Raw genomic sequence first — 24786 nt, 5'->3', positions numbered from 1 at the left:
AAAGAAGACCCTATAATTTTGAAGGGAATCCTTACATAGAAAAATGGGGTACCAGAGAGGAGACTAGGGACCCAAACTCAGAAGAGAAGGAAAGAGGATAAAGGTGGAAAGGCATATATGTATTTAATTTCAACAACACAAATTGTTTTAAATATCCTTCTCTCCAGTTTGTATTTGTCTCTGAAAAGGTAAACTACAGGCCAGAGTGTCTGCAAAGGTGGAACTTGGAAAAGAGTTTAAGAGTGGTATGAATCTCATGGACTGCCAGGTACCACTTCCAGAAGACACCAGTTAGAAAGTAGGAGCCCAGAGACAGAAATGATGTCTGTAAACAACTTTGCAATCAAGTGGAACCCGAAGGCACACAAGCCCCAGTGTATTGGTCCACATACAGCTGCCCAGTAAACATCGCCAGCCAAAAGAAGTCTGACCTGGGATATGACATGTGGCCACTGAAGCAAATGTGTTGACATCTGAACTGTGCACATGTAAATTGCAGTGATCAGGTTGGGGTGCTGTAAATCACTATGGTTACATCTGCATTTGATAAGACCAGGCATACTTTCTGACCAGCAAAGGACAGGGAGATTAAGACCATGAGTCTTTGAGCATCCATAAGAAATTTACTTTCACTTTTACAGCAGATGCCCTTGATAGGTGAAGTACTAAAGAGAGCTGTCTTTCCTCATTATGCCAACCACCACCTCAGTTTTGCAGGGGTTCTGTTTTTTATCCAGCTGATTTCCATGCACATACTTATTTCAGCTAAGAATGAAGCAAACTGGAAACAGTCCCCCTTGCATTTGATGTAAAGGTGAGGAGGTGCTGGTTGTCTCCATAACTGCTGCAACAGCTACATAATATGCCATGAGGTTGAGGGAGACTGAACCTATAGATAGACCCTGCCAAGAATGATAAATGGAAAAAAAGGATATACTCACCACCCTGTTAGGATGACAGCAAATGGAACAGTTTCAGAGTAAGACCCAAATACCCCAGGTCTTAGATAGAAAGAAATGACCTTGCACAACAACCCATTTTGCCACCCAAATGCTTCTCAGTACTGTTGGCACAGTACTATGGGACTGTGCCATTGCTCTGAGGAAAAATAAGGATATATCCATCCACCTAGCCATCCTGGGTAGTGGGGTTTATTATTCAGAGCTCAGATTCCACAGACTCCACTTCAGGTTTCTAATTGAAACTCAGGTTGTCGTGTCCAAGGTGGCTTTAAACTAGCTAGCTGAGGTACAGCATACCTGTGGCACTACTGAGTTCAGCCCAGACGAGTTATCCAGTCATTCACCTTGTGTCCCAGGCACAATTTACAGCCCACATTGAGCTGTGTACTATTTCTGTTACAATGCAATCAATACCCAAGATACTTAGTTTAAAACTAGATAAAGCATAGCTCATGAATTGCAGTCACACCTTTGACTGCTGTAGAGACATACTGTACCTAAGATAACCTGTGAAGAGTTAGGGGCCCTACAAGAGTCATAGAATGGAAACATAGTCATGGACTACCCTTCACTGAACCAGTGGCTTTTAGTTTCCTAATTGCTTTCAATACATAATTAAATATGACCTTAATATTTATAGTGTTTTTGTGGCATTTTCTGTACTGTGGACACTTTGCATTCCAGTTGTGCTTTTAGTCTAAACATCTGACAGCACTAAAATACTAAGTTGCACATAGCTTAAGCCCTAGTTACTGGGCAGCTCAACAGTATACGGAGTACCTATGGGATAATATTCTTTGGTATATGCAGTATCTACGATAGACATCTAAAGGTGAAGTTGCATGTATTGACGTTCAGGTGCATTTTTAAGTTCCCTTATTATGGTCCAAGTGTAATGTGTAACTTCACCCTAAGAGAAACAGAGCTTTCCTCCTTAGGTGCAACCACTGTAGATTCATGAAGGCAGCGTAATACAAGCATAGTTCTTTCTGCTTTGAAAGCATGTATCTTCTGCCTTAGTAGCATGCTACTGTGAGTTGGCCATGTGGTGTTTGCTAAAACAAATTTATAGATATCTCTTGGTTACCCAGCGTTTTTTAAGTGAGAAAGCATTGACACTTTCATATAGAAGCTGAAATTCAATAATAATTAAGCCAAAAGATCCAAAGGGCTGTGAAACCATTCTTCAGCACAGATTAGTGAGTGAATCCTAGCACAATGGCATTACATTTTTATGTCAAGAGAGAGACTTCTGAGGAGGCGTATTCTCACGGTAACAGTGTATAAGTTTTCCACAAAGTTAAGTGATCAAGAATTCACTGTAATGCCAGACATCCAGTAGCCATCAGGGCAGGAGGATTTACAGCATGAAGTTAAATAAACAATCCACCTTTCTGGGATCAACCCAATTATGGCAAGTACAGAGGAATGTCCCTGTCTGTGGCTCCGCAGTTAAAAAGGCAACAGTAGATGACAGAATACTAATATCAGATTAAATGCTGTATCGTATCACAGAGTTACCGTGACACCTTTGGTAAGTTGCTCTACTGGATTCTTTACTGTGTTCAATTTAGGTGTGTGCATGTCGGGGAGTGGCGGGGGGATATGAAAGAAATGACATTTCAGAAATGGGGTATTGAAACTTGGTAGAAACTAAAGCCAACACAACAAGGCACATTTTTTTGTTACTGTGCCTGATGGAAACCTACTCACCAGCTATGAGGCAATCTGAAAAGATGAAAACATTGTTTAAAAAAAAACTGTAAGCATATGTCTGTGGGCTCATGCAATTGATCAAGCTAGAAAGAGGGGATGAAGGGAAGAAGTAGGTTGGTTGTAGTACATTTGGGAATAAATGTAATCAGACAGCAAGTATCTGTTTCCCAGGCAGAGGAAGATCTGTAGTTATCCTTCTACTATGTGGCGCCTTCCCCCAAACATAATTGCTTCACACCAAAACAGTTTTTTTGAGAATTTCCCAGTCAACACACAGAGGCAATATATATATATATATATATATATATATATATGTATGAATGTATGTATGTGTGTATATATATTTATAATCCTCACGTAAAAAAAACATTTCACAAAGAATTAGACATAGACCTGAACTAAAACCCTGACCTAATCACACACTAAACTTTAGGTGTGCTCAAAATCCAAGTCAAGATTTGAAATTTCCAAGTGATCAATATTAATTAATAAAAGTAATCCCCAGTAGGACTGCAACCCTCAACACAACCTGAGCTACGGAAGAATACTGGGCACAAAAAGGTAGTGCAATTTTCAGGAGTTAAGATTTGCAGAGGCAGTAGTGAAAGTCAGTGAGCTCCAGTACATACATTATAGGACCAGCCTTTTGGCTATTCCAATAACTGATATTCACCTTCCTGCATCTGCTTCCTTTGTTTGATCAGTTTATACTGTAAAACTTTTCAGGGTCAGAACAGCCTGAGCTATGTGTACAGGGTGTGTACAGAACCTACCAAAATAAGGCGGCTCTGATTTTGCTTAGCTTTATACACCAACATCATATGGACACCTCTAGGCTGTAAGGCAGTCAGACCATGACTCTTCAATTTGAGCCTTCTCCAATCTCAGCACCAATACGCTCTCTACTAACAGAATACAAGGTAAGACAAGATCCTGTTTTCTAGTAGCAATCTGTTGTACAGTCTTTGTTATGGTACTCTCCATCCAAGATAAAGCCAGGGAGAGTCACCAAAATGTTAAGGAGGACTAGTCAAGTGTCCCGGGTTACAAAAGTGAACTGAAAGATTAAATGAATTCCATGTTAAGTGTTAATCAGGATTCTAACATTCAAATGCCCTATCCTGAAGCGCTTCAAACTGACATTGTGTTGAATGATAGAGTTAATATTAGCTGACAGTTTGCCAGAAGCCATTAATTTAAGCTCTCGATTTTGTTGTGGGCCCTGTTAATTTTGTTCTGCTCTGTTTTTTTTCCTAGCAGAAAGGTCATTTGTAAATTTCTCCCCCACACCAAAAAAAAACCCAACAACTTTAAAAACCAGATAGAAATGAAATTAGACCTTTGTTTATACAATACTCTGCAATGGTCCAGGATTTATTTTCAAAAGTTGGTAAACTCTCCTTCCAATTTAAATTGAATAAGTAGGTGCAGCTGAATAAATGGACAGGGGCTGGGCTATAGTCATGTGTTTTCACTTTAAAATTACATGAAGAGGAACACAGGATAAGAAAGCAAAAATAAGACCAAAAGAGAAGAATGCAAGGATAGAGACAACTATCATAATGCAAAGAAATGATAATGTCCATTGCACATTGTTTTCACATGACAAATGCAAAAGTCAGCTGCTGCTGGTTTAGATAGTCCTATTAGTGCTTGAGGATGTAGACCGTGCATCCAGCTCAGCTGCATTTCTATACCCCCAGGGGTATAGTGTTCTGTATACCATGCTATTGCCTCCATCAAATAGAGAAAGATTTTCATAGCATGATGGCCATAACCGGGAATGATGCATCAAAACCACCAGTTCAGTGTATCTACTGTATTTTCCTAATGAAGGATTCCTCTGAAGTATTCAGTTCTTTTTTTCTAGCTCCATGTTGTATACAGCATCTGTAAGTCTTCAAATATGGAATCCAGTACTGCTGTCTAATTCTGTCGTTCCCCTATCAAGAGCACATATTAGACTGCAAGCCAATTCCTTTGTGTACATGAAGTAATTAAGGTACTGCAGCAAGCTAAATTACTTCCACAAAAATGAGAATTAAGGCAGATTTAGTGTGTAATCAAAATGGTCTTTATATATTTTTTGTTAAAAGTGAAAGGAATGAAAAGGACTATAGGAAGAATTATAATTATATATATATATATATATATATATAATTTCCTGAGTGGAGAACAGTGGTTAGCATCCAATGCCCTTAGACAAAATCAAGGACCTGTGGATGCTGCCCAGTGGAACTCTGCCCAGAGACATGAATGAACAAAGGAACAGAAAACAATTCCACAACTACCATTGTGTGGTCACTGCTGTCTAGGTTGCCATCCACTACTACATTCCCTACCAATACTTCCCTGTTTGTGAGCAACAGGTCAAGAAGACCACTGGTCCTAGTTGGCCACACCAGCATTTGCACCAGGAAGTTGTCCCCAGTACTCTGCAAAAACTTCCTGGATTGCCTGTGTAGTGCTATATTGCTCTCCCAACCCTGATTGCTCTCCCCCCTGAACCTAACATGGATACTTTCAACAGCCCTATCTCCAGTTTCATACTGGAACTCTGAGCAATCATACAGCCCGTTTACATAAAGCACAACTCCTCTTCCTCTCCTTCCTGAACAGTTTACACCTGTCCACAACAATACTCCAGTCATGAGAGCTATCCCACCAAGGCTGTGTTATTCCAATCATGTCACAGTTCTGTAACTGTACAAGTATTTTCAGTTCTTTCTGCTTGTTTTCCAGGCTCCATGCATTCATGTATAGACACCTGAAGTAACCAATCGATTGCCCTACTTTCTCAGGAAGAATGAGAAAGCCTCCACTGTTGCCCCCTCCTGTTTGTGCTTTGTCCAGGTCACCCATTTCTACACTCATTTCAGGGCTTTGGTCTACATCTCCCAGTGAACATAATTTAAAGCCCTCCTTACTAGGTTTGCAAGCATGTCTGTGAAGATGCTCTTTCCTTTCTTTGTCAGGTAGATCCTGTCTCTTCCTAGCAATCCTTCTTCTTGGAATAATATCCTATGGTTGAAGAAGCCAAAGCCCTGCTGGTGGCATGATCTATGCAGCCATGCATTGATCTTCATGATGCATCCGCTCCTGCTCAGGCCCTTTCCTTTAACTGCAAGGATCGAGGAGAATACCACCTGATTCTCTGTCCCCTTCACCCTTGCACCCAGAGCCCTGTAGTCACTTTTGATCTGCTCAGGGTCTCACCTGGCAGTATCAGTGATACCCAAATGAATGAGAAGCAGAGGGCTGTATGAGTCTTGGTAAGCTTTCTGTGACATCTCAGATCTGGACGCTGGGTAAGCAGCAGACATCCCAAGACTGGCAGGCAGATGGATGCTTCCATCCCCTGCTGAAGAGAGTCTCCAACCATCACCACCCATCACTTCCTCTTGGTGGCAGTGGCCTTGATCCAACCAACTTCGGGGATGCCCGGAATGGCTTCCTCCACCAATGGAATGTGCTTCTCCTTCTCTCTTGGTAAGGCTCCGTATCTGTTCTCCAGGCAAACTTCTACAGGTTGAGATAAAGACTTCTGCTTGCTACCAGAGATCATAAGTTTCCAGCTTCCTGGGAATCCATGTCCTCTTCCTTCTCTAGCACTGCCTCTGACAGGCCTTCCTCCACAGTCCGAGAGATCTCCTCCAGCACTGAATTGATGAAGTCCTCATGGTGGAAGATGCTTCAGAGCCTCTTGCTTCCTGTACCTCTTTTGCCTGCTCCCTGAGGGACACTGCCAGAGGCACTGTTCATATCACAGGCAATCCCCCATCTGGCTGTCACTGAAAGGAACCTGCAAGCTGGAGTCTCAACAGAGCCAAACCAGGACCTGGATGGAAGCCTCACCGATGAGTGGTCCTGCCTGGACAAGTGCAAGCAGAGGAAGAGCAGGCAGTGGCATGGGTCTGACATTGTGATGTCCTCCAGCCATTTCTCTTGGTCTCTTAATCCAGTTCCCCTCTCCAAGCAGACCTTCCCTAGAAAACTGGCCTGATCATTGCTTCTTGGTCCCCAAAAGTTCCCTTTTCCCTGCTAACCAGCTTCCTTTCACCAGACTTACAGTGAAGGAAGGTGAGAGAGAGAGTTTCCAAGCACAGTCCCTAGTGAACTCTCCCCTCGGTCAGGACTCTAGTTAATCAACAGACTGCCAATGTGGGCTCACCAGATTGGCTTGAGATACTTACCCTGGGCTAAAAACAATGCTGGTGAACGCTGAGCAACCCCAAGGGTGGAGCAGGGGAGCCCTGCCCAGTGGAAAAGGAGAAGCCAGCCTAAAGAAGGGGTTTTCAATCCCCTCATTCCCATGGAAGAGGGATGGCTGGAGCTGGAGGCCAAGCCACCCTGAGCCCTGGTTGGCCGGTTTGCAAGCCAGGGAGGGACTGCCGGAGGAGATAAAAGTGGCAGCTGAACCGGTGTGTGGGGGCTGCTGGCAGTGACTCTGGGGAATGACGCAGGAGGCCCAAGAAGAGCTGGGAGAGCTGACCCACCTGAGGGAGCAGAGAGACCCCTCTGAAGAGCCTCGAAGGCCCTGGGAGAAGAAGGCAGCAGCAGTCGGCTGTGCCTCCAGCCCTGCAGCAGAAACGGAGCCACGGCCAGGGTTTGGGACAGAGAGCTGGTGCCCCAAGGTCCCATCGCAGTGTGCTGGATGTGCCGGGCGTCCCAGAGGCTAGGGGTGGGAGTCGGCCCCCTGCTCCACTGCCGAGAAGAGGCAGCAGCCAGGAGCACAGGCGGCATCCTTATCTGGGGCAGGGAGCTGGGCTGGTGAGTTGAGGATACCCCTTACCTTCCCTCGGGAAGTGGGACAGCAGCAGGCAAGGCACTGGGATCCTGAGGAGCAGCAGAGCACCAGGGCAAGGGTCCATGGGAGCTTTGGGTTCAGGCCAGTGCTCAGAGTGGGATTGGTGAGCCGTGTGTGGGGTGCCTGCCCAGTCATCTGGAGCAGGGGTTTAGAGCAGTGACCCCTGGGAGCTGCCTGTGCTGCTGACCCTGTGCCACTGACTGCCCCAGAGGGAACTCAGTCCTGTCCCTTATTCTGCAGCTGATTGTCATTGGATGGAGTCCCTGAGCTTTGTGTTTGGGTCATGCCAATTGCCGCAGGAGCCTACTCTGTTGCTTGTCGCTTGCCTTTTTGGTTGCCACGGAAGGTCACCCTTCAGCCTCTTTGAGGGTTGAGGTTTGATACAATTTGATTGTTGCAGACCAGAAGAGCTCACACTGTTGCAGTCTGTCGCTTATTGGGAAGCCTGTGGGAGCTGCTGGGGGTGACCACCTTGCTTCTTTGTGGTAGCATCTCAGCAGTGGCTGAAAGCTGCCAGTTACCCTACCTCTGGTTCTTGAGTCAAGGGTTGACTAATGCACTCTGGTTTGTTTTGCCGTTTAAGTTCACTTGTAAATAACCTTTCCTATTATTCTTGTTTTGTAAATAAAGTGTAAATAGTTAAATCGGTTAAGTGTTAGATCTTCTTGGGACCACAGGCTGCTCTGTGGGGAGCAGGGGCCAGCTGGAAAGTAAATTGGTGCTGGCTGGAAGTCCTGCCCCACTCTCACCACACCATCCTTGATATTGGGCAGGGGTGGCAACTATTGGGCCACCACTCGGGTTACATATACAAACAACTATATATATATATAACTGTACCGCTAACAACTTGTCATGTGACCACTGTGGTTCACTTGACAGACAAAAGACACACTTTAACAGTTCAACTATTTTAATCCTGTTACAAAGTTTGCACTGTGCACCCTCATACCTGTGCACCCATCACCATTCCCTTGAAAACGTCACAGTTTCATAAAGATTCCCTCAGTTCCCTCCCCCCATGCCTTCCTTAATCATCCTCATGTTTATCTAGTACTTTCACTCTTTGCTGTATGTGTCATCATAGTCATCACTGTCCTTATCATTGTTCTCCTCGTTGTTCTCTTTGGAGGGCTCGCCTCTGAAAAGTCTATGCCAGTTGCCTATCTTCCAGGTGAAGCCTACCATTTCTTTCCCATTGCCTTCTTCTGTCTTCCTGTAGTACCAGTACATTTCACTCAGCCCTATTGTAATACGGTCCGCGACTGTGGAGTCTGAGTGCCTATTTATGAGCAGCTTCCAGGCCTTCCACAGGGCATACCTGAAGCAGGAGATGAATTGGCTGAAGCAGGCTGTTGGAGCCCTTCGCTGTTTGGTCAAGTGCCTGTAGAGGACTGCCTCTTTGGTCAAGGTTCGGAAACCTGTCACCACCAGGAGGAATGGATGTACTTTCTTTCTGTGTAGAGGCAGTCCCAGAAGAGGAGATCAATTGTTTCCGCCTGCCAGCAGCAGGCTTCCCTCAGGCAGTTGGCTGGACCTCTGTGCCTTGTGTTGTTTCACCATGTCTGCACAGGGAGTGCCTGGTGGGCTGCCTGCCACGTCAAGTCTCTGTGCTCCTGCAGGTTCTTGTGAAAGATTTTTTCCTACTTAGCCTGGCAGCTGTTATGAGGTAGTAAGTCCATGGGAGAAATGATGTCTCTTGCTCTTACCATCTCCTATATTTTGCGGTGGTTCATCAGGGTTGCAAAGGCCACATGATGCAGTTTATATTTGTCCCAGAAGTGTTTCAGGACCTTGTAGAACCATGGGGACATCATGGCCCAGGGGCTCCCGTTGGTCATCATGTATATGTGCCACTGTCACAGCAGCTGCTCTGCAAAATATTTTATCAAGTGAGCTGTTTTAGATTCTGCCCCCATTGCCAGTTTGCAAAACTGGCTCATGTAACTGGCCCAGAAGAACAGTAGGGCGTCTGGCATTCCTCTGCCTCTGGACCATTGTGCTTTGTACAGTTTGCTCCTTGTCACTTTCTTCTATGTGGACTTCCAAAAGAAAACACACATGGCTCTCTGGATTACTTGCTCCAAGGGAGGGAAGACTAGTGTGATATATAGAAGCATTGGCAGTAGCACCATCCTCATCAATGCCATGAATCCTCCTCCCTCCCTCCCTCCCTCCCCACCCCCCCATTGACAGGCAGCGCAATTGCCATACTCCCAGTCTCTGTTTGGTCTTGGCCTCCATCTTTTCCCATACTGTCTGTCCTGTCAGCTCTGGGTCAAACTCCACCCAAGGATTTTTACCCACTCATGAGGGACAGAGACCCCCAGGGCCCACAGGCCCTTGAGTTCCTCCAGGAGTAGGCAGGTGCTTTTGCTCATGTTGAGCTTGGCCACTGCTGCTGCTCATGTACCTGGGTGCTCTTCCTACTGAAACCTTATCCCTGTATATGATGCTTAGGTCATCCATGTAAGCAAGAACTTTTGTTGCTCCTGGGGATCTTCATGCCACTGATGCTGGGGCCTTGCTTGAGCCACTGTGCTAGTGGTTCCATTGCACAGATAAATAGGATTGGGGAGAGTGGGCAGCCCTGCCTGATGCTCATCTGCACCACAACTGGAGCTGTCAGGGACCTGTTCACCAGTACCCTGTTGCTCACATTCATGTACAGTGCCTTTATCCAGGCAACAAAGGTTGCAGGGACTCCCATCTTTTCCAGCATCTCCAGTAGGAAGTGATGGCATGCTCAGTCATGCACCTTCTCCAAGTAGAGATTCAGCAGTGGTGTTCTTGCCCCTCTCCCATTGGTATTGTAGCTTATCTTGCAGCTACATCAGGGCTTTGTGGGTCGGTTGCACTGGCACCATTCACGCCTGGTCCCTGTGGATCACTGCCACCTAAAATAGAGTTTGGCCATTAGTTTGTAGTCAATGTTCAGGAGCATTAAGGGATGCCAGTTTTTCTGACTTGTGAACTGTTTGCAAACTGTCCTTCTTGCTGCCTCTAGTCACTCAGGAAAGTCTCCTTTTATACCCTGATGGGCCTAGACTGGCTCCAACCCCTTGTTAGGGCTTTTGTAAGACAGCAGTCACCTAGCAATCACCCAGCTAGACGCACTCCCAACTGCTCAGAGCACATACCCAAAAGCACAGCCCACCAAACAAACACAGGCAGCCCTGGCTCAGTTACCTTCCTCGAGCAGGATCTGGTGCCTGGCTTCTCTTCCTCTTCCCCTTCTTCCTCTTGTCCAAATGAACTGCTTGCAAACTGCCCTGTTTGCTGCTCCTGTTTGCTTGCTCCCTGGTTGCTCAGGGAGTCTCCTTTTATACCCATATAGTTGTTCAACAGTACAGTTGCCAAAGCAAACAGGTTCACAGTATCTTGGCACTGCTTTACAAGTGAAGTTTCTGTCTCAGATGAAAACAGAGGGGAATACTTTGTCTTTTGTGAAGGACTACAGCTCTACCCTGGAGAATTGTCCTGTCAATATTATTTTTGCTGTTACTCTAGATATTTAAGGTGTTGAAGAAAATTCATTAGGATAAGGTTTACGTGGGAAGTGCATGAATTATTTATGGTGAAAATGTTTTCAGGTAAATGTAAAGATTTTTCTTCAATTCACATGTCATTTGTGAACCACTCCTGACTTTTGTGAATGTATCCATTACTTGTAATTATTCGTTGAATCAGTTACATAAAATTTTAGCTCAGGAGGTATTTGTAAATTGTTCACTTTTGACAGTTCCACTTGCTATTTGAGTTCTCTTGGTATGAAATTGGCCACCAGAGTTGCAGGGTATTACTTCTGTTGCCCAAACGAATGATTAAAAAGTCTTAAAAACAAAGAAATACTGAACATTAGACATCCATCAGGAACTATTAGACACATCAGTTAAGGATGTAATCTGTCATAACATCCCTAAATGTATGGCTACTAGGGATAAGGAGATCATGATGATGGATGGATGACTTTACGCATGCCCTATTTCTTACATTGTTTCTCTAAAGCAGGGGTTCTCCAAGTTTTGCCCCTGGAGGGCTATATCAAGGGGGCAGTCCTCGGTTGTGGGCCTCATAAAGGGGCTTGTGGGCCAGAGTTTGGGAACCATTGCTCTAAAGCATCTAGTATTTGCCATTGTTGGGGACAGTTTACTAGGCTAGATGGACCTTTGGTCTGATCCAGTATAGGAATTCTTATGTTTAAATTAAGAAAATGAATGGCAAGTTACTTATTTATATATAGATGCTGACATTCAATTATGAATATGGGCATTCATGAGAGAATGGATTAATGCACTATTTTGGGCACATCCAGATGAGTGCACATGCGTTTCCCTGGGGAGAAAGAACAGTGGCACATAGTTGTACTGCTACTACTTGTCCCTGAGAAATGCTCATGCATGTGTGCTCTGGCACATGGCAAGTTGACCAGGTGGGGTAGGGGGGCCTGGGGCCAGCACCTGGGCAGGTCCTAGCAGCCTCATCTGGGGTTCTGGGGGCTTCCTGGGGCTCCAGGGATGGTGATCCACCATGTGGAGCCTGCTGGCAGCTTGAATGTGATTCTGGCCATCTAGGCTCCAGTTTCGAGTGGCATATGCTGCCACCATGTGTGCCACCCTGCTTTTTTCAGGTGAGGGTTTTTTGACACTAGGATCTCAAAGTGTCAAAAAAACTCCTCTATGCTACAAATTAGCACGGTGAATACCTGCATGTGCAGCTTGTGTGATGTGTGGCACTGCAGATGGGTCTGCAGCACTGCACACCGCATATGCATGGTGATCTGGACTGCCCTTTGAATGCTATTTTTCCATAGGGTTCTCTTACCCAGGGAAGTCTCCAACTTTGACGTTCAACTTCAAGCAAGGAAACTAGGTTTCCATCATAAAACGTGCACTTTCTTTAGCTTTGCATGACTGTCCTCAATTGGTTGTCTTTCAAGTTAGCCTGCTTTTCTGAAAGCTCTCTTTTAGATCAGTTGAATTAGTGAGTTACAAGCACTGTTAATTGATTCTCCATGCACTGTCTATCAGGACATAGTAGGGCTGCTTTCACATGCTAAGTTTCAGCCTAAGGCATTTTCTTGATTTCATCAAAAAATGAGTTGCTGTCATCACCATCATTTTTCTTCACTGTCCATATAAGATATCAAACATTCAAGCATATCATGGAGCAATGGAGCTTGTTACAGCAAAGCTGTTTCTTAGTCTTTAAAGAAATCCTGGTTCCCCTAGTTTGTTTTGTTTTGGTTGTTTTAGTTTGATTTAGCTATTTTCCATTAGTATTTGAGACTAGTGACCTGTGAGGACAGTGGAAAATAGCAGACATGATCAATTAGAGTTCTCCAACTCTATGACCTCTACCAAATCTCAGGCATTACTTCCTTCTTCACTGATTTTAGAAACATGATTATTCCCAAGAAGGGGTTATGGATCTGAGTGAATGGCCTCCGAGGTCCCATATTCTTTTTTCATTGGGGAAATGTACTTTTTGATACTGGATATCCAATTTTCAATTTTCTTCAGCTCCATTGTGGGAATTAAATGTCCTTTAGTAAGGGGCAAGGAACAAACAAGTAGAAGCTCTTTCAGAGAACTGCACATCTTGGAAAACAAACCAGCTTCCACAAATGTCTTGGTATATACTTGATAGGCTATAGTACTGATGAGAAGCACCTGGGGGTATAGTAGACAAAAGATTGACAGCATTTGGCCTATGGAGTCACTGGATCTGGCCTGCTGTGCCTGTGCCAGTGCCCATGCTGAGGCCAGGTAGCAAGTAGCTATCCTGGGGCTACTGCCCCTTCTTCCCACCTACCATCTTTGGTACAACACACACTGAGTGGTTTTGGTGGTGCATCAGTGGCACAGAGCTTTCCCTATACCTCTGCCAGGGCCAGGCATCTGGGAGCTGTGCTCTCACTGAGAGCGAAGCATCTAGGAGCTGCGCCTACACTACAACCACATCCTTCAGCCCTCTGCTCCCGGGCTGAGGCATGGGTGCAACTTTGGGTTGGTGGGGAGCTGAACCAGGACCAGGTATTTGCAAACTACATCCATGTTGCCACTACTTCTCCCTACTCCCTCTCTCTTTCTGCCATCCCAGCTGGAGTATAATCACTGCAGCAGAGGACATTAAGATTGCAGATTAGGAGGAGCTTTCTGACTATAAGGGTGGCCGATAGGGCTGTGCAAAATGGCACCGTCCATTTCAACTTGTGTTTCAACATTTCAACAGAGCAGCATTTCATTTTGAATTTCATTTCAATTTGAAACATCTGCTCTGTTTTGTTTCGTCGAAACAGTTTCGCTGTTTCGACTCTATTTCGATGTTTGGCCCATACGCTATAATGGGGAAGCTCAAAACAGCCCTTGACTTTGTCATTTCTGGCCTTATTTGGATGAAACTTGCAGGAATGGTAGTCCCTTCTGAGGGCATGAAGTCTGCCAAGTTTTAAGGAGATAGGTGCAGGGGTTTCTGGGACACTGCACCTCAAAGTCTTGAAAGCAAAAAACTCATGTCATGTGTAAGTGTTAAGGATCAACACTGCAGGCATGCTAGCCTCTGCTGAGGCCACAAAGCCTGCCAAGTTTCAAGGAGATAGGCGCAGAGGTTTGGAGAAACTACACCTCAAGCTGCAGACAAGCAAAAGTCATGACATGGGTAACACTGTGTGTGTTAAGGTGCAGCAAAGTGAAAACTGCAGGCATGCTAGCCCCTGCTGAGGCCATGAAGCCTGCCAGCTGTCAAGGAGATAGGTGCCGGGGCTTCTGGGTTCTGGGGCCTGCACCTCTGGCTGCTGACATGCAAAATTCATGACATGTGCTGGTGGGACTGTGTCTGTCCTGGGGCACAGGGGGGTGAAAACTGCAGGCCTGCTAGTCCCTGCTGCAGCCACAAAGCCTGCCAGCTGTCAAGGGGACAGATGCAGGGGAAGTCTGGGTTCTGGGGCCCTGCACCTCTAGCTGCTCACAGGCAAACTCATGACATGGGTGGGTGACGCTGTGTGTGTGTTAAGATGCAGCCTCACTCAACTGATACCAAGGCAGAAAGCAGGGCAGTTCCAACAATGCTGCCTTTTATGCAGTTTTTCCATCCCTCCCCCAGAGCACTGGGATTGGAAAGGACCTCAGGAAAGGATGACAGTCCTGGCCAACTACAAAGTCAGTAATGAGAGCAGTCCTGTCTCCCCTTCCCCGCTTCCCCCTCCGACTCCTTACTTTAGTTCCTGTTTCCCTGCAGGCAAGCCCAGCTTGAGCTTTAAACTTGAAACATTTTGTCTTGCCTTGCTTTTTTTTAAGGCTATTTCAAAACTCTCTGTTTTGTTTTGATTTTGCTGTTTTGAGCTGAAAACGAGCCAAACCAGTGTTGAAATGAAACTGCCAGCAAAATTTCGCACAGCCCTAGTGGCCAAGCATTGGAACAGGCTACCTAGACAAGTCCTGAAACCTTCATCCTTAGAAATTTTCAAGAGTATCTTAGACAGACACTTGGCTGAAGCGGTTTAATCAGGGACAATCCTGCCTTAAGCAGGGTGCTAGATGACCATGTGGGACTCCATCTATGACTGGACCACAGGTATAGATGGCTATATCTAGTACAGGAGAGACTGTGGTGAAAGAAACGGTGGGGTTGTAGCTCTCTATGTGAAGAAGCAGTACACTTCCCTACAAGTAGAGACTGGCACCCAAGGAGGGTGACTTGAGACCCTCTGCATTAGACTATGAGGGGAATGTGGGGAAGGGGATATAGATTCATAGCTGTAAGGTCAGAAGGGACCTTGTAGATCTTCTAGTCTGACCCCCTGCCCTAGGCAGGACAGGAAACTGGGATCAAATTACCCCAGGTAAACATCGAGCCTTCTCTTAAAGACCCCCAGGGCATCACCACTTCCCTTGGCAGTTGGTTCCAGATCCTAGTTTCCCTGACTGTGAAGTAGTGCCTTCGGATATCTAGTCTAAACCTACTCTCTAGCAACTTATAGCTGCTATTCCTTGTTACTCCAGGAGTTGCTCGGGGGAACAAACCCTGCTAGTCCCCCCTAGTAAGTTTATAGATGGCCACCAGGTCCCCCCTCAGCCTTCTCTTGTGAAGGCTGAACAGGTTAAGTTCCCATAGCTTCTCCTCATGGGGTCTGCCCTGCTGTCCCCGGATCATGTGAGTGGCCCTCCTTTGGACCCTCTCAGTGCTGTCCACATCCCTCCTGAAGTGCAGCACCCAGAACTGGATGCCGTACTCCAGCTGTGGCCTGACCAGTGTCACATAGAGGGGGAGGATCACCTCTTTGGCCCTGCTTGTGATGGATCTGTGGATTCAGGACAAGTTACGGTTAGCCCTACTGACCATTTTCTTGCGTTGTCGGCCCATGTTCATCTTGGAGTCAGTAATGACTCCAAGATCTCTTTCTGCCACCATGCTTTCAAGAAGGGAGTTCCCCAGCCTATAGGTATGCTGCTGGTTCTTACTGCCCAAGTGCAGCACCCTGCAGTTGTCAGTATTGAATCCCATCCTATTTTCATTTTCCCACCCCTGTAACCTGTCCAGGTCCTGCTGTAATCTGTCCTTCCCTTCTAGCATGCCCACCTCACCCCAAATCTTGGTGTCATCTGTGAATTTAAACAGGCTGCTCTTCACCCCATCTTCCAAATCACTAATAAAGAAATTGAACAGTGTGGACCTAAGGACTGAGCCCTGGAGGACCCTGCTGCCCACTTCCCTCCAGGTTGAAAATGATCTGTCCACCACCACTCTCTGAGTACAAATCCCTTAGCCAATTTGCAATCCATCTGACTGTGTAGGCATCAGTGCCACAGCCACGTAGCTTTTTAATGAGAATGGGGTAGGAGACAGTGTCAAAGGCCTTCCTGAAATCCAGAAAGACTACATCCACCATGACACCTGCATCCAATGATTTTCTGACCTGATCATAGAAGGCAATTGGGTTGGTCTGACAGGACCTGCCCCTAGTGAAGCCATGCTGGTTGCCCTTGAGCATCATTCCCACTGCTGGCCCATCACAGATGTGCTCCTCTTCTCAAAGAGCTTGCCCAGGATTGAAGTAAGACTAATGGGCCTATAGTTGCCTGGGTCCTCCTTCTTCCCTTTTTTAAAGATGGGGACCACATTGGCTCTTCCAGTCATCCGGCACCTGGCCAGAGCACCACAAGTGCTCCAAAAGCCATGCTAGGGCCCCCATGATAACCCCTGCCAATTCCCTCAACACCCTGGCATGGAGAGCATGTGGACCTGCTGATCTGAACATGTCCAGCCCCTCCAGAAGTTCTCTAACCCGGTCCTCCCTGACCCTAGGCTTGGTGGAGTTTCTCCCAAGTGCATCCTGAATCTCAGAAGGGGAGTTCCAGTCCCTGCACAAGAAAATAGAGGCAAATAAATTGTTAAAGAGGTCTGCTTTCTCCTCTGGTGGGACCACCAGATTGCCAAGCATATCCTGCAGGGGCCCCACATTACCCGGGGCCTTCTTCATTCTCCCTATGTATTTAAAAAAGGACTTTTTGTTATCCTTGATCCTTGATGTTATCCCTAGCTCCATATCTGCCTTAGCTTTCCTAACAGCCCCACTACAGATCCAAGCGGTGGAGGTATACTCCTCTTTAGTGATAGCCCCTCCCTTCTACTGGGTTTACACCTCCTTTTTGGCAATCAGACATTCACAAATGCCCTTGGTGAGCTAGGGGGGCTTTTGGGCACTCTCGCCCCCCTTTGCTTTTTGTTGGGATTGTCACCCCATGGGCTCTGAGTATCATCTCCTTAAGGAACGACCACTCATCTAAGGTCCTGTTGAGTAGGGGCACCCAGTTCCCCTGCTCTCCAGAACCCTAGTGCCTCTCCCACTAATCTCCTTAGCTCATTGAAGTTGGCCCTCTTAAAGTCTAAGGCTACTGCCTTGCTGCAGGCCCTTGACTGCACTGGATGGTGAATTCCAGCAAGTGATGATTGCTATCGCCCAAGTGGTCGAGGACTTGGAGTCCCCTCACCAAGTCATTCCCTGTGGCCAGAACCAGATCCAGCAGGGCATTCCCTCTGGGAGGACTGTGCACCTCTTGAGTTAAGTGGAGGTCCTGTATCTCGGCCAGGAACCCCCAATGAGCAGTCAGACCTGGCTGACTGCTCCTCCCAGCAGATATAATGGTAGAAGCCTACTACAGACCTCTAAATCAGTAACAAGAGTTTGACCACAAAGTCACTAGGGAACTGGCTGAGGCTGCGTGCTCTTGGTGCATGGTTGTCATGGGAGACTTCAAGTACCTGGACATCCCATGGGAAGAGAATTCATCCAATCTGATTGGTCACAAAGCTTCCTCACATGCATGGATGAGCTCTACCTGTTTCAAGAAGTTTATGGGCCAACAAGCGGTAAGGTGCTGCTGGACCTGGTACTGGCCAAAGGGGATGATCTAGGCAGTGAACTAAGAATTGAAGGGAAGCTGGGAGACAGTGACCATGAGCTGATCATTTTCACTATCCGTTGCAAAGCTGGCAAGTCAGCCAGCAATGCAGAAGTCCTTGACTTTAGGAAAGCCAACTTTCATAAGCTCAGGAGGCTAGTTGTTAAGGCCCTGACAGGCCATGATCTGACAAGGAGGGGAGTCCACAATGAGTGGTCGCTCCTTAAGGAAGTGATCTTTGAAGCACAAGGGAAGTGCATTCCAGCCCATAGGAAAAGTAGTAAAAAGACTTGGGAACCCTTGGCTCAATAGGGAACTCAGGGACCTCCTGTGACTTTTATAAAGAGAAGCTTATAAAGGAAGGAAGACAGGAAATATCACTAAGAAACAGTATTCAGCACTGGTCCACACCTGTAGGGAGTGAACTAGGATTGCCAAGGCTGTAACCGAGCTCCAACTGGCTATACAAATCAAGGACAATAAAAAGTCCTTCTTCAGATATGTGGAAAATCAGAAAAAAAAACAAGGGCAACATTGGACCCCTGCTAAACCAAATGGGGCAGCTGATAACTGACACCCAGGAAAAAAACAAACCCCTTAATGATTACTTTGCATTGGCCTTTCACCAGCCTAAAGAGACCACCACCCTGCCTGACAAGATGCAGGGTCACCAGGGTAAGGGTGAATATATACCCATCATTGACATAGATGTCATGAGGGAACACCTTGAGAGGCTGGACATCCACAAATCAGCTGGCCCAGATAGATTGCACCCAAGAATGCTAAAGGAACTGGCTGACATGATAGTGTGGCCACTGGCGAGGATATTCAAGAACTTGGGGTGCTCAGGTGAGTTACCTGAAGATTGGAAGAGGGTCAATGTTGTGCCTATCTTCAAGAAAGGGAGGAAGGAAGATCCAGGAAACTACAGCCCGATCAGTTTAACTTCAATCCCTGGAAAGATCTTGGAAAAAATCATCAAAGAAACCATTAGCGACAGGCAAATGGAAGGCACCGTTCTGAGGGATAGCCAACATGGCTTTGTTGTGGGTAGCTCCTGCCTGACCAATCCCATTACCTTCTATGAGCAGGTGACACCTCACCTGGACAAAGGAGAAGAGGTTGATATCATATATTTGGACTTCAAAAAACCTTTTGACCTGGTGTCCCATGATGCCCTCATGACAAAACTGGGGAACTGCAGCCTCGACAACCTTATGGTCCAATATCTGGGGAACTGGTTCTAAGGTCAGACCCAGAGAGCGGTATTTGATGGAACTGAATCAACGTGGCACATAGTGACCAGTGGTGTCCCCCAAGGGCTCCGTTCTTAGACCCTTACTCTTTAATGTATTTATAAATGCTCTGGACTCTGGTGTCAGAAGCAGACTGGCTTAGTTTGCTAATGACACCAAACTATGGGGAAGTGTAGTCAGACTTCAGGATAGGCTGGTGATCCAGGACCACCTTGACAGGCTCGCAAGGTGGGTGGATGAAAAACCTGATGGCATTAAATACAAAGAAATGCAAGGTGCTCCACCTTGAGAGAAAAAAACCTGTTTCAGTTATAGGCTTGGCAGTCCTACCCTTGCCAGCACCACGACTGAAAGAGACTTGGGGGTCATGATTGACCACAAGGTGAACATAAGCCACTAATATGATATCACAGCCAGCAAAACAAGCAAAACTCTGGCTTGTTACTGGTGTATCTCAAGCAAGACCCAGGAAGTCATCCTCCCACTGTACCCAGCCTTGATGAGGCTGCAGCTAGAGTACTGCATCCAATTCTGGGCCCCGCAATTCAGAAAGGATGTGGAGAAGCTTGAAATAGTCCAGAGGAGAGTCATGCTCATGATCAGAGGGCAAGAGAGCAGACCTTATGAAGAGAGGCTGAGAGTCATGGGACTCTTCAGTCTGGAGAAGCATAGGCTCAGGGGTGACTTGGTGGCAGCCTATAAATACATAAGGGGTGTGCATCAGGAACTGGGAGAATGTCTGTTTGCCACGGCAGCCCAAGGAAAGACCAGGTCCAATGGTCACAAACTCCTGGAAGACCATTTTAGGAAAAACTTCTTTATTGTCTAAGTCCTCAGGGCCCGGAATAGACTCCCTGCAGAGGTGGTGCAAGCACCTACTCTGGACACTTTCAAGAAACATGTGGATGCCTTATCTTGCTGGGATCCTTTGGCCCTAGCTGACTTCCTGCCCCTTGGGCAGGGGGTTGGACCTGATGATCTTGCAAGATCCCTTCCAGCCTTTATGGCTATGAAATCTATGAACATTAGCAATATACATTGTGTAAGGTGACTGGACACTACAAAAACATTTATCCCTCCAAGAGAAAATTCCCCAGCACGGGCACAGTATAAAAGAAATGCAGGTTACTCTTTCAAAAACTCACTTACAAGAAGTGGTGTAGAAGTCATGTTCTGCATGGGGTGGAAGGTAGATGGGTGTATTATAGGGCAGAGCAGCAGCAGAGAATATTGCAAAATTCCTGAGCAGCTCTACAGCTAATGAGATTGCTTGGGGAACTGCCATTATTTGGACAGATTCCCATAGATGCTTATGTCAGAGGCTCATGCAGAGGCCCTGAAACAGCCTGGGATCAGTAGGTCATGAAGCTGAACCAGAACGCCCCCCTTTTCCCTAAGTCACAAGTTATATGGAGCTCTTCCCACAAGAGTCCTAATTGGCTAGAGACAGGGTAGGTGCAGGGTTCTGACTATATGAGTGGTCAAGCACTGGAACAGGCTACCCAGAGAAGTTGTAGAATCTCCATCCCTGGAAATTTTCATGAGTAGGCTGGACAGACACTTGGTTTAGTCAAAGATGATCTTGATTTGAACAGGGGCCTGTATTAGATGACTATGTGAAGTCCCTTCAAGCCTTACTTTCCTATGGTTCTATGGGTCATAACGCACTACATCCCCAACACTACAACAGGAGGTGACTGTGATGCTGTTTATCAGACTGTCTGATGTGCAGGGAGGAGAGAATACCTCCAGAACAAAGCCTTGCAGTTCACACTTATTAAATTCTCAAAAAAATAGTACATTAAAAAGGAGAGATTCTACTGGCCTTGCTCATTAGCTTGAGTAATACCTTACTAAAGTAGTTTTGGTGACATGAGCAGGGATCCATCCAGAACCCCTTTCTCCCCAATTACAAAAATAGATGTGTTTCTAATGGCAGTAGGCTTTGCTCAAATAAATCAACCATCCCTATTAGATCAGTCTACTCACCTGCAGGATTATCAGTTTCAGTGCAGAACTCTCTATGATGCAGTTTTAGCATGCTGCATTAACAGGGTTGGAGAGCAAAGTTTGGTAGCAACCTCAGGACATGTACTCCCCAAGGCCTAAGATGATGATGAGGCATGAAAATAAAACAACAGAGTTATCTTTAGAGAATTCCACTTTCCCAAACAGAGGGAGATTCCTATAAGGGCAGTAGTATTTGCAGCAGCAGCTCTAGGGAAGTGAGGTAAATGCAGTGCAGCTAAACTTGTGTCCAGCAGAATGACTGGTGACATTTCAGTGTCTCAAGTTGTGGGAAAGAGGAGAGAGAACCAATAGCATAATTACAGCTTTAAGGGACACTGCATCTGAAATCTGTGCATGTGCTTATATGAATAGTGACACTACAATAGAGATGAAAGTGCCATGCAAATTTAGTCAACAAATTTTCTCACAGCAATTTATGTGCAGCCCTCATGGTCTTTTATTCTCAAACTATCTCTAAGCTGGTCCTTGACTTTTGTCTAGAGAAAACAGGCTTTTAAGAAAATGCATCCAGCTTTTATTTCTTTTGACACCCATGCATTAGGTCTGTCTGTGTCCAAGAGGAGTATATTAAAATGGTTGTCTTCATGCATTTCTCAGTGTTCTTCCCTGTGGAATTGTCACTCGAGGGTCAGATGGGAGCTTATTCAACCAGTGCTGAAGCAATGACAGTATTCAGCCTCCGGTTCGCTCTGACTCTGAAAGTTTAGATGACAACCATTTAGAGTTCATGGTATAATTTTACTTGTCTGCATTTCCTCTGCTGTCTATGACCTAGGGTTTGAGACTCATTTTTGTGCAAAGACATCAACTAACCATCTTATCTTGTTCTTGATCAGTCCAATGCCTATCAGGTACCTTTTTGGTATTTTAATTTTATATTAATGTTTTATAAAGTGATGGTAGTTTCTGTGGGTGTCTGTACACAAATGCAGAGGCTACTCTGACATGCTGTAATTACAGCATGTTGGAACATACTCAAGTCATCGAGTTTGCTGCAGCGTGGCAATTACTGCGCTCCAGCAGCCTCCTGCATCTTGTGTATCAGCATCCCCACACTTAAAAATGGTGGCAGGGGTGCTTGAGCTAAAGCTTGTTGAATGAGCTTTAATTCAAGCACCCCTGCTCCCATTTTTAGTGTGAGAATGTTGATACATGATACGTGGTGGGAGTTTAATTAGCACAGCTCTTGAAGTCGCTCTGATTAAAGCACTGCTTCCCCACCCCTGGAGCATATGTGAAAATGCCCTATAAGTTTATATGGCAGCAGACACAATGATTTAAAAAAAATGATTGGAAAATACTGCAGACCTTTACTTTAGCTAGAAAAAGTTTTCAATTCTGGCCTTACTAAACCTTTGCTTCAGCACAAGAAAATGTCATATGAATTCATAGGACAAAATGTTGCTCAGCTGAGTCAGGTTGGCATCTCTTCAATGATACACTGGGCTTGTTTGGCTAAATAAAGAATAGGAGGCTGATATGCAAAATATATGCATCTTTGTGTTTAAATTAGTACATACAATCTGTGACTGAACACTCACACTGGATAAATAGATGCATATAAGTATACTTAATTTCCCAGCTATTGGTATGTTCAGATGTATGGAGAGTGCGTAAGTAAAATGTCCTCTCTGCTTATGAACATTTTTGAGTACTGATCAGAGCTTATTCAAAGACATGGGCCTCAGACTACTTTTCCTAATTGCAAAAATAAAAAAGAAGAAACCCTGAAGTTACTGAAAAAGCAAAGAGAGGAATTATTATTCAATTTAGAATGAATAATAGAGAGAAAACCTGTTGGGGGCCCTTGGAAGTTCCCTACTGTGCAGCTCCAAGAAAGCAAACACTGGAACTGGCACCACTTAGTCTCATCAGAGCTGACATTTACTTAGCTAGTAAATCTGTTTTATGGACCAAGACAGACTAGTCAAGACATTGCAATAAAATTAAAATGGTCTGATTCTGTCTTACATTAAAGCAATGCATTAACTGAGACAAGTTTCAAATGTGAAACCCCTTTCTCTATCCAAAACTGCATTAGTTTGCTCTTTGCTGAAACAGTTTGCATTGAAGGTGTTGGAATTTCAATCCCTATGCAGATTTGTGGATGACAACATGCACCAAAGGGCCTGCATTCATGTTTACCTAAGCAGTGGTGCAGGGAAGAGGACAGCAGCATTTTCTATGTAAGGCACATAAACAATTTTAAAGAGTCACAAAGGGAACCAGGTAATCCCTGACCATCTTTTTGATCCTTGGTTTGTCTGAAATAAAAGCAACAGAAGTTGAGGCACACAGCAGCAAAGAGGAAAGTAACCTTTTTAAAGGATAGATATTAGGAAAAACTCTGTCATGAGGAGGGTAGTAAAGCACTGAAACAGGTTACCCTGAGAGGTTGTGGAATTTCTATCCTTGGAGGTTTTTAAGACCCAGGTAGACAAAGCTTTGGCTGAGATGATCTAGCTGGGAATGGTTCTGCTTTGAGCAGGGGGTTGGACTAGATGGCCTCCTGAGGTCCCTTGTACATGTCTCACCAAGGAGTCAGCAAACAAGCAAGTGCTCCACAGGCTGCACTTCACTGCACTCACATGTACTCATGAATTATACAGTAATTAATTTTTTTAGATAGTAATTAATTTTTTGTCACATCATATCCTTCTTATTCCCAGTTTGTTCTTCATGCATTGAAGGGAGTTTGTATGTGCATGGTATTGTGCTATTTTCTTCTTTTAAACATCTAGGAGGAAGAGTGGCTGCCTCTCTGGACCAATGTATTGCCAAGAGTATCAGTCCAGAGAGGAAGCCACTCCTGGATGTTTAAAAAATGAAAACACCATAACACCATGCACACGTAACCCTCTCTTTAATGCATGAAGAACAAGCTGGCAATAAAAAGGATATGATGTTAAAAAACCTCAACAACACGACTTACACCCATCCTTGAAAACAGTTGCAGAGTCTGGCAGACACAGAAGATAATATATTTTATATAGAACCATGGATGTAGACTCTCCCACATTTACCTCATTCCATACAGCAAGCATCTATTAGAAAGGAGATACTTTTAGTCCCTATAGATCATGTATTTTTACTGACATATTTTTGCTTTATGTAATGTAAATGTAACCTTTCTGCCAGACCCTGGACAAAGACTAGGTTCAAACCATGTAAAAAGATTGGTGGCCAGTAAAAAGTTTATAGATTGTCATTAAAAAAAAACAACCCTTGTCCTAGTTGGCAACCCTACTTAGCTGAAACAACTGTTTTGCACCAAGTTGTCCCCAAACCATGGGTCCCCACAGCCCGAAACTCCCAACTGGACCATGCTGTCATCCCAGTCCGCTCTTTAGCCTTACCCCTGTCAGTCCCACTTCCCCTGTCTCAGCACAAATCCCCAAAGAAGGTTTACTGTCTGCCTACCTGCCACCAAGCAATGTTACAGGCAAGTGGGAGACAGTAACAAGAGCAGCACCAGCATAAGCACCACCAGCAGCAAGTGGCTGGGGGCTGCAGAAGAAGCCACCAAGAAGCATTCCCTTCGGGGTGCTGGCTCCTGCTCAGACAGCTGGTGGTGCTGCTGTGCTCTGACTGTACATCAACGGTACTTTCAG

General features: G+C 45.5%; 1 long non-coding RNA gene across 1 annotated transcript; it reads left to right on the top strand.

The window, feature by feature from the left end:
• The first annotated feature begins 229 nt into the window (after window positions 1–229).
• Window positions 230–19550, top strand: LOC109306590. The gene is made up of 3 exons (XR_002100047.1): window positions 230–242; window positions 7594–7595; window positions 19454–19550. It is a non-coding gene; the product is annotated as an uncharacterized LOC109306590 (long non-coding RNA).
• The last annotated feature ends 5236 nt before the right edge of the window (window positions 19551–24786 follow it).

Source organism: Crocodylus porosus, unplaced genomic scaffold, assembly GCF_001723895.1.
Source record: "Crocodylus porosus isolate Cpor-Errol unplaced genomic scaffold, CroPor_comp1, whole genome shotgun sequence".
NCBI classification, from domain to species: Eukaryota; Metazoa; Chordata; order Crocodylia; family Crocodylidae; genus Crocodylus; species Crocodylus porosus.
The sequence above is the reverse complement of the archived record's forward strand: the minus strand, read 5'-3'. Positions and strand labels throughout refer to the sequence as shown.